This window comes from Hyaena hyaena, unplaced genomic scaffold (assembly GCF_003009895.1).
Source record: "Hyaena hyaena isolate Hyena2069 unplaced genomic scaffold, ASM300989v1 scaffold_348, whole genome shotgun sequence".
NCBI classification, from domain to species: domain Eukaryota; kingdom Metazoa; phylum Chordata; class Mammalia; order Carnivora; family Hyaenidae; genus Hyaena; species Hyaena hyaena.
Genome location: NW_024080981.1, coordinates 326765 through 337746, shown reverse-complemented (window position 1 = coordinate 337746; position 10982 = coordinate 326765). Strand labels below are relative to the sequence as shown.

Here is a 10982-nt window from a genome sequence, read left to right as displayed (position 1 = left end):
TATGTGAAACAGGAGAAACTTAAAGAGGACCATGGGGGAAAAGAAGGGGAGAAATAGTGGGGGAGAGGGAGGGAGTCAAACCATGAGAGACTCTTGAATGCTGAGAACAAACTAGGGCAGATGGGGCGGGGGGGAGGGGAACGGGGGTGATGGCATGGAGAAGGGCACTTGTGGGGATGAGCACGGGGTGTTATATAGAAACCAACTTGACAATAAACCATTTAAAAAAAAAAAACAATAGAACTCCCCTATGACCCAGCAATACCAAACTATATTTAGTTGTCTAAATATATGTCTCCATAGGGCTTTCCTGACTGAGACAATTTCTTAGACTTTCTTTGTTTTTGGTGACTTTGACAGTTTTGAGAAGGACTCGTTCTGTGTTTTGTAGAATGCCCTTCTTTTGGGATTTGTCTGATGTTTTTCTCATGAGTAGACTGGAATTATGATTTTTGGGAGCAAAATCACAGAGGTAAAATGACATTTTATCACATCATATCAAGGCTACACATGAGATACATGATTTATGATAGTTGATGTTGACCTTGGTCATCTGGCTAAAGTAGTGTTTATTTGGTTCCTACACTGTAAAATGATTGTTCTCCCCTTATTTTCCATACTGTCCTCTTTGTAAAGAAGTCAGTATGTGCAGCCCTCACTTAAGGAGTAAGTATTATGCTTTCCTTCCTTTAAGGTATCTGCATGAGAAGCTGTCTCTTCTCCATTTATCAACTTATTCAATCATTTTTATACCACTATGGATTCATGAATATTTAATTTATACTTTGGGTTATATTTTAATATTACTTTAATTATTTTGTTGCTTAAATTATTCCAGCTTTGGCCATTGAAAAATCTTTCAGTTGGCTCCTGTGTCATTTTGACACACTCCACTACAGTGAGTTTTTGCTTTGTTTCACTTTTAGCAATTCTTTTTCTTTAAAGGGCAGAATTGATATTTTATTGTCACTTATAATCAGATGGCAGTTGCGTATATAGTCTTCATATTTGATCTTTCCATTTCGTAAATAAAAAATTGCAAGTTTTAAATAGCCAATGGCTGGTTATGTTTTCAGAAAACATAATTACATTAATTCATTAATGGTGGCTTCAGTTTTTTCTTTATTAGCTCCAGAAAATTCACCCACCTTTTATCCGTTTTCAAAAACCTGGAAGGTTGGCATGCATTTGGCTTCACACTATGAAGCAACATCCCGACAGTCTTCCAATGTCTACTTCAAGGAATGCCATGTTGGAATACTTCTCAGAGAGGAAATGAAAGAAAGGCTTGATCCTTTTGCAAGGCAGATCCACATTATATGGCTAGGAAGTCAACTACTACAAGTTTATGTCCTTCGCTGTTCAAGAGTTCCTGAAAAGTATACTTGCTCTTAATCTGTTTCTCAATTTTGGTGGGCTGAGGTCTGATAAGGATGGTAAGGAATGATGAAAGTGGATCCAAAAAACAGCAGACAGAGCTTGCAGAGCACACAGCTCAGCTTCCCAGTATAGCAATTAGCATTTTTAAAAAATTAATTAATTAATTTTTTTTATTTGAGTACAGCTGACACACAGACTGATGGTTGCCAGAGGAAAGGGGGTTTAGGGGATAGGCAAAGTGGGTGAAGAGAAATGAGACATACCAGCTACTAGCTATGAAATGAGTAAGTGACAGGAATAAGAGGCACAGCATAGAGAATATACCCAATGACATTGTAACAGTGTTGTGTGATGACAGATGGTAGCTACACTTGTGGTGAACATGGTGTAACATATGGACTTGCTAAATCACTATGTTGTACACCTGAAGCTAATGTATTTGGCACTTCTTTACTTTCTGGTGTTACAAGATACTTGGTTTATCTTATATATTTCCTGACTACAGTCCTAGAAGCAGCCGTTTTTCCAAGAAGCCCTTGTTTCCTTTTATTGGAGACAGGTATTAGAAGCCAAGATCTAGGTGCTACGTGTGCTTGCTATAGCACACTTTTGTTAGTTCAATTTTACATCTGTTTGATTATTTAATGAATATCTTGCTCATTCACAAGATGTTCTTATAAGGTAGGGACCATGTATACTTTTGCTTCTGTTATGTTCCCAGTGCAAAGCACATGCTCTGTTACATAATGTGGCTTTAATAAATACTTTCTAGATGAAAGAGGCTTTATGATTCAGGGAAATATCATTATCTTGGTCATCCAGGAGAAATATAAAAGTAGTCTAAGTCTTCATCGTGTTTTTCAACCTTCACATCCAATCATTAAATCCTGATATTTTCTAGAATGCATTTCCTAATTTCCACTTAGTAGTGCATTGGTTCAATCACATATTTCTTTTTTTTTTAAGTTTACTTATTTATTGAGAGAGAGAGAGAGAGGGGCACATGCATGAGTGGGGGTGAGGCAGAGAGAGAGGGAGAAGGGAATCTCAGGCAGGCTCTGTACTCTCAGCGCAGAGCCCAATGCAGGGTTTGAGCTCTAGAATCTTGAGAACATGACCTGAGATGAAATCATAATCAACTGAGACACCCAGGTACTCCTCAATCACATATTTCTTATCTATGGACCACCACAAGAGCATCCCAAATGGTATCCCTGCTTCCAGTTCAATCTATATTTCATATTGGTAGAAACTGACAAGATGGTTCTAGAATTTATATGGGAATGCAAAGGACCTAGAAAACCTGAAGCAATATTGAAAAATATAAGCAGAGTTGGAGGACTAACATTTACTTAACTTCAAGCCTTTCTCTAAAGCTATATTAATCAAGATAGTGTGTTACTGGCATAAGTATTGGCCAATACATCAACGTGACAGAATAAGACCTCAGAATAGATCCACATTTATACAGTCATTTTATTTTTTTATTTTATTTTTTTAAATATTTTTATTTATTTCTAGGAGAGAGAGAGCGAGAGAGAGAGTGAGCAGGGAGGGTCAGAGAGAGAGGGAGTCACAGACTGAAACAGGCTCCAGGCTCTGAGCTGGCAGTCAGCACAGAGCCCGACGCGGGGCTCGAACCCACGAACCGCGAGATCATGACCTAAGCGAAATTCGGACGCTTAACCGACTAAGCCACCCAGGGGCCCTTACAGTCATTTTATTTTTGACAAAGGTGCCAAAGCAACCTAATAAAAAAGGAAAAATATTTTCAGAAAGTGACATTAAATGAAGGTCCATTCATATGAATAAATTAAATTTGAACCTAGCCTGACACCACACACACAAAATAATTTGGTGCAGGTCAGGGACCCACACATAAAGTGAAATGCCATAAACCTTTTAAGGGTTTTTGCTACTTGGAGATAGGCAGTTTCTTAGCCAGGATCCAAAAAACAAAAGCAATGAGAGAAAACTGATAAGTTACATTTCATAATTTTTAAAAAACGTTTTCTGCTTATCAAGTGACACTGCTAACAAAATATGTACTGGGAGAAATTATTTTTAAAAATATATTTGATAAGTGACTGGCATTCAGAATATGTAAAGAACTTCTACAACTCAATAAAAAGACAACCAAAAATGGGCAAAAATTTTTTAACACTTTACAAAAAATATACAAATGTCCAATAAGCACATGAAAAATTGCTTGAATTATTAGTCATCTTGGAAATGAAAATGAAAATCACCATGAGATATGACTACACACTCAGCAGAATAGTTAGAAATGAAAAGATTGATAATGCTAGATATGGATGAGGATGTGGAGAAAGTGTAACTGTTATCATTCTTGGTAAGAATGTAAAATGATATAATCACTTTGGGAAAGGGTCTGGTAGTTTTTTATAAAACTCAGCATCTACTTACCCTATAACCTAATCATTCAGCTCCAAGGTATTTACTCAAGACCCCTGAAAATACATTTCTACAAAAAGAATCATACAAGAATGTTCATAGCAGCTTTATAAATAATAGCCTAAAAGTAGAAATAACCCGGATATCCATCAACAGGTCAACGATAAACTGGATAGACTTATATGCACAAGCTGCATACACAAATGGGATAAAGAAACTATGACATATTCTTCCAATAAAGTGCTGATTGGCAATAAAAAAGAATTACCAATGCATGCCACAGCATGGATGAATCCCAAAAGGATCTTGCTGAGTGAAATAATCTAGACACAAAAGAGTACATTGTTGTTCAGATTCAAATTTATGCTTTCTCCAAATGACATTGTAAAAGAAACTAGTATTAGATTGTGGCCTGCTCTTCCTTCCTTCCCTTTCTCTTTTTCTTTTTCTCTTTTTCTTTCTTTCTCTTTTTCTTTCTTTCTCTTTTTCTTTCTTTCTTTCTTTCTTTCTTTCTTTCTTTCTTTCTTTCTTTCTTTCTTTCTTTCTTTCTTTCTTTCTTTCTTTCTTTTCTTCTTTCTGTCTTCTATATGACAGGATCTAAGTTAATTCCACCCCTTCCAAATACCTATCCATTTATCTCAACATATTTTTATACTTATTTGAGATGCTTCCTTTATTATATGTTACATACATATTTGAGTCTGCTTTTAGATCTATTTTGTACACTAATCTTTTATTTCACATCTTGTAATTATTGTGACTTCAAAATATATTTTATTATCTTTTAGAGCCAATGTCCCCTTATTTGTTTGTAAAATATATTTTTAGCTATATCAATTGTTTTTTTATCCCAGATCAGCTTTAGAATTATCCTGTCTAGGTTCCCAAATATCCCATTGGGATTATGTTAAATCTGTAGATTGATTTGCAGAGAACTGACATTTCTTTGGTAATGAGGATAATAAAGTTTCACATCTAGGAATAAGCTCTTTTTCTTCATTTGTTTAAATCTTCTTAAATGACAGTAGAATGTTATAGTTTTTGTCATATAGGTAGAATTGAAATGGTTAATGAGGCAGAGATATAGCAAGGCAAGATAGGACCACCAGTCCCAAAAAGCTCCACACTGAGCAGAGAGCTAGTCTGGGAATAACAAAACACAAGGGTTCTTCTCTCTTTCCTGATGATGTGACACCAACCCCTGCATTCTGGCCTAGCCCCATTGGATGGTGAGCTGTTCACTAGTCATTTGTACATTCTTTATTCATCCTTATTCCAAAAATTCTTTTGGGAAAAAGGGTAATGTTCTATACCTGCACTGTCTAGTATGGTAGCCACTATGGGACAGTCTTGATCTAGAACATTGATTTCTAGGTAAGCTAGGGATTTGGGAGATGGTATGAAGATTCTGATTAATCATATGAGCACCTGAGCCAGCAAAAATACAGCACTTGGATGTCCTTCATTGTCTTTAATCCCAACCCCTATACATAATAATTCCATTTATGGACAGGTGCCTCTTGACTTGTCTTGCTGGCTATAACCTCTGGATATTTGAGTACTCCTGGAACAATCCCAGCACAGTCAGATATTTCTGATGAATCTTTAGACAGAGTTGTCTTGCCTTCTAGTTTCATTTATTATCTCTTGTCAGACCTTGGTGCTGCCAGCCAAGGACTTGGATAATTTGCTTTGCTGTAACCCTTTAATCCCCACACAGAGAAGGAAGCATAGTCTTCTCTAGGCCTCTCCAGTGTCACTGCTACATAGGCTAACTGGAAAATGGGAAGAACATACAAAGCTGAGGTAGAGATCTGCACACTGACATCTGGATTGAGGTAGAGATCTGCACACTGAAATCTGGGTTAAGAAGTTTAGGGACTTGAAGCCAACTGCTTCAAGTAATCAGTGAAGGGGTCCAGCCAGTTGTCAGTCCTATGAGTCACAGAGCAAACAGAGCCAGAGCCAAGCTACAGGCCATAAATGAGACTCAGTTTCTGGGATCAGGCAGCTACTGCACAGATGTGGCCAGGCGGGTAGTAGTAAGGAAAAGCAGTAAGGAAAAGGAGTGCTGGCAAATGCCAATATTCTGGTTATCCAGAGTCCCTCCAAACACTGCTGGTCATTTGTTCTAGAGAAGGCCCCACTTCCAAGGCTCCTCAGAGCAGGTCAGCTGAGGCCAGAAGCTAGATGAATGGCTGAGGCAGGAGAAGAATCATAAACAGCGAAGTTAGGAGGAGACAGACCACTGAGTTGGGATAGACGCTTCTCTGGGTCTGGGCTGGAGATCTAAGTTTCTTGGTATTGACCTCTGGCCAGAAAGAGGCTGGCTGGTGAAGAGTGGTACAGATAGGCCTTGTTGGAGAACCCATGCCAATCCAAAGTGGGCAGAGGCTCTGACTGAAGCCAAGATTCCTAGACTGCTTACAGTCATAATGCCAGGTGAGATTACAAGGACTCACGGCATCTCAGATTAGTCTACTGACAGTTAGGGAGTGACAAAGGGCTAAAAGGGATGTCTGAGTTGTTTGAAACCCTCAAGTGTGTCTTAGAACCTGGGATTATTCCTAGCACTCCCTTTACTTCCTCCCTGCTATTTTAAGGCCACAGTCTGCTTCTACTCCCCTCTTCTTGCTCCTTTGGGTTTCTCTCCTTAATTTGGGCAGTGGTCTGAAAGTCTTCCTGGCTCTCATTTTCATTTCTCCTTCCCTAAAGAAGTCACAGCCTGTTTGTACTAGGGACTTCTGGAAAATGTTCTGGGATCTTCCAGGGGTCTCTTGTAACACCTTTTGTCTCTGTCTTCATCTCCACTCCTTCCCCAACTTCTGTATTGTAGTGCCCAGAATCCCATGCTTCGGGATTCTTTTATTGTTCTGGGGTGGGGAAATCTCATCACACTTTTTCTATTTCTCAGAGCTTCTCCTTTCCTTGGATCTGCACCTTCCTGCCTCCAAAGATTACTTTCCAGTTTTTGATCTAAACAAACAAACAAAAAAATAGATGCCTATCCCCCAACCAGACTTAAATAAGTATTTCCCATTTCAGGAGTTGCAGACCAAACAACCCTCAAATCCCAGAATCTCTATTCCCACTCCATAGGAAAAAAATTACAATTGGGCATTTCCAAGGAGTCTCGAGCAGAGTTACAGTGGAGGACTCTGATGGTTAGTCTGATTTCACAGCACATATGGAAAAACAAAAAAAAAAATTATGTATGCTTATTTATAAATCTGCTTATGCTCTTGGAATATTCTCTTAAACATTCCATTCTGGCATAATTCAGTTTCCCAAGTCCAAATCATAAGAGAAAACAGTTTGAGGAGTGGTGACTTCTAAGGGACCATCATATATTTTGGTAGCCCCATATACATAAGGCACCAACATATTTTATGAATACCATACACTCTGGCTTTAAAGGGCAAGGAACTCAGGTTTGGAGAAGGAACAGTTAATCCCTCCTGATTGGAGAAAAGGCAATCACAGGGTTTCATGTTGGGAAGCAGCCCATACATGGCCATCCCCTTTTGGATTCTCTCAGATTCCTTAGAAACAAACACAGAAATCCTATGATGAGAAGAAAATGGCATCTCTAATTAATGACCTCAGTAGAGGGTTATTAGGAAGAGCTACAAGAATGATTTCTTCAATATCACATCTCATGGTGGGGGAGGGTGGTGTCAAGGGAGAGATGGCCAAGTCATTCTTCTTCCATAGATTCTTTGCTTAAGATAACAGGCAGTCAAAAATTTGAAGGAAGCTCAGTATAAAACTGACATTGAAACCAGCAGATTAAAGCAAGGAAAAGAGGAGTAAAGTACTAGATTGATCATTTTAGGGGTTAGCAAGTAAATTTCTTTAAAGTTCCTAGGGACTTGTATTTCTCTAAAGTTTGCTTTAATTATGTATCCCATTTAGTCATTCTAGTTTATCTTGATGCACAGCTGTATTAATGAAGTGGTCCCCTATTAGGTTAAAATTAAGTAGTAAATCTTATTAAATCTGTTCAGGTAGACATTCTCAAAAAGAGTCTAGATGTTTTTACCAGAAGGACATGACCAAGCCTCTGATACTACCTGGTGACTGTACTAAATTGTAAGATAATTCTAGAAAGGAAATAGTAATCTCAAAGTCTGCCTATACAATTTCACATTTGTAAAATACTGGTGATTCCCAGTGTGTTTGATGGACCTGGAGCCTACTTTACTGTCTTTGTGATGGAGATATGTGGAGAACGAATCCCGGTGAAAGTTCTAACACAGAATATCAGATAGTTCATTTGTCCCATTTCTGCCTTTCGGGGAAATATTGGTGTGCCCGGTTTTGCCTTGGAGACTGGCCCCTTGCTAATAAACCACATATGGCCTTTGAGGTCACAGAAGGAAGAAATACAACAAATTATTCTCTAATTGACTAAAACCAGCAAATCTGACTTTTCTGAACAAAGCTATGAATATTTCAACATTGATAGCCTCTTGGCAGATTAGTCATTATCAGGTTTTCAAAGGGCTGATCTATGCAGACAGAATAGCTCCCCAATACTAACATGATGGAAGAATTTGTGTTCAAAGGCACTGTATAAACCTACCTCTGCATAACAGCAGGGATTCGCCTGCTTGTGTGCATTTTCAGGAGAAGGGTGAGAGTAGCAGACAGGGCGGCCATGGTTGGAAAATTGTCAAAAGTCAAAGGCTAGCTGGGCCGTATTTGCATTAAAATTAACATAAGAATACCAGAGTTCAGAAAGGACCTTGAGGCAGGCTGGGGGGAACAATAGAAGAGAAGCCACAAATGCGGAGAAAAACATTTAAGGGAGAGCGAGGAGCATAAGAATCAGTAGGCTTTTCCCAGAGTGATCATGGCCCTCCACTCTCTAGCAGAAAACTATCTGTCTGGCTGAGGCAGAGCTTGTTGAGGCCCTGGTGAGACCTATATAGGGAGTTGCTTTTCTGAGCTGAAAGAAGACAGGGCCAACCACTCCTTTTGGCTACAGTCAATTCTGCTTTGGTGGGAACAAGGCAGACTGAAGTTCCATGGAATATGTCTCATTAATCAAAGAAACTTTTTTCTAACACTTACATTGCTCAGAACACTGTGTGAGACCAGGTCAAGCCAGGGAAGTTAGAAGGCACTGGTCACCAGTTCCTTCCCATTTCTTTCAGAACAAAGCCCAAGCTCCTCAGCCACCTTGAGGTACTCCACGAGCTGCTCCAAACCTACCTCTTTATGTTCCTCTGTCACCTCCCCTCACTCACAAAACCTCTCTTAGTCACATGGATTGACTTAATGTTCCCTAAACGTATGCCCCTCTTTGCTACTGTGCTTTGGCTCAAGCTTTTTTTTTTTTTTTTTTAATCTCTCTGACAACTACACCTGCCCCTCACATATCACTCACTACTTACCCTTCAAAGCCCAGTTCAAATGCTACTTCTTCCAAGAAGCCCATCTTGATACCTATACACTCTGATTTGCTTTACTCTCTTTGGTGGCAGAGTTAGGTATGTGCAAGTGACCTGGGGGTGCTGTTGGCAAAGCTGAGTCAGCCTTGTCCCTTCAACAGGGCTTGTCCAAATCCTGGTCTGGAGCAGGTTCCAAATAAAAGTAAAAAGTCTTTTTTTTTTCCCCTCTTCTTCCAAACTCTCAGTTTTGATTTATGGAGTTCATTAACTTAGTCATTTTCCTCTTTTCTCATCCTTTATGCCTTGTTCTCTAAAAGGCTGATCTTTTGGTTCTAAGGTAGATTAAATAACTAACCTTTGTGGGCACTTAGTAGTTTTCAAAGCACTTTCCCATCTGCTGCTTAATTGATCCCCACAGTCACTAGTGAATTATCCCCAGTTTAGAGCTGAGGAAACTGGCTCCTATGTGAAGCAACTTGTCCAGATCAGAGCAATTAAGTGGTCACCTAGGGGTTAGAGCCCAGACTGTCTGTCTCTAAATCATGTTCTCCCCACTAACATCCATCACCACAACAAAAACAACTGCCACGAGCTTTTATTGATCACTCACTCAGTGCCAGGCACAGTGCTATGCACCTTTCATGGGTTATCATGTTTGATCCTGACAACAATTTTGTGAGGTAGGTGCTGTTATTATTTCCAGTTTACAGAGGATTTGTAGGTTTACAGAACTTGGGCAACTGACTGAAATGCACGTGGCAAATAAGTGGCGGAGTTGGCACTTAAGTCCAGACCTGTCAGAATCCACAGAGCCTGGTTGCTTGGGACAGCAATTTCCAAGTTATGCTGGCCCTACGTGCTCAGGAGGGCTCGTGCCTTGGTATTCCCAGCCATCTGTGTGCATCCAGCTATTAGACTAGAAGAGCCAGAACTGCCCTTGGAGTCAGAAGCTTTGTGCATCAGGCCTAGCTTAGCCATCTCTGCTGGGAAAATCACTGATTGCTCCATGGCCTCATGTTTCACTGATAAAAGGAGAATAATATTTCTATGGATCTGGGTATTGAAGAAAGGCTGGAGATTAGAGGGCAACTGGACTCTCCTTGACTCTTGGTAAGGTTACTGGTCACAGCTTCTTTGTTGGTAAAATCCTATTTAACCCAAATTTCATTCTGTTTCCAAACTGACTTTTCTGAGGTCTTTCCATCATTGTCTGACTCCCAGTTGCACCTTTATATCCCTTTCCTGCAGGAAACTTACCTTCTACTTTGAGTTGTATGAGGCCATTCAACATGAATGAGAAAGAACCTGGACCTTGTTTTTCACAGACCTGGGTTGGGGCTCTGTTTTTCTCACTAACCTGCAGTGATATATTTGATTTGTATGAGTTTTGTTTCCTTCCTCTGTAGAATACAGGTAATAACGTACCTACCTCATGGATTATTGTTAGAATGAGACCAAATAATGCCTGAGGTGCATTCAGCCTGATGCATGGAACTCTGTATATGCTTAAGAACTGGTGGTTACTGATGGTATCATTTCTTCTCTCAAACCTAAAATGTTGGCTCTTTCTCTACTTCAATATTTCTCCTCTCCTTTAGTCCTGAGGCCCACCTCTCTTTATCGGCACTCTCATTCCCCTTCCCATCAAACTTCCTGAAGTCCCTTCTTTATGAATTACCACTATTTATGCTTCTTCCCCAGCCTCTTTGGTTCTATAGGGACATGCCAAGTAGCCTATAAAATGTCTGTCCTAAGCTAGGCATGTCGTAGTCTCCTGCTGCTACTTAGATT

At 39.6% G+C, this 10982-nt stretch overlaps 1 pseudogene; it reads right to left on the bottom strand.

The window, feature by feature from the left end:
• Positions 1 to 1085: 1085 nt before the first annotated feature.
• On the bottom strand, positions 1086 to 8457 carry LOC120243646 (annotated as a pseudogene).
• Positions 8458 to 10982: the final 2525 nt, after the last annotated feature.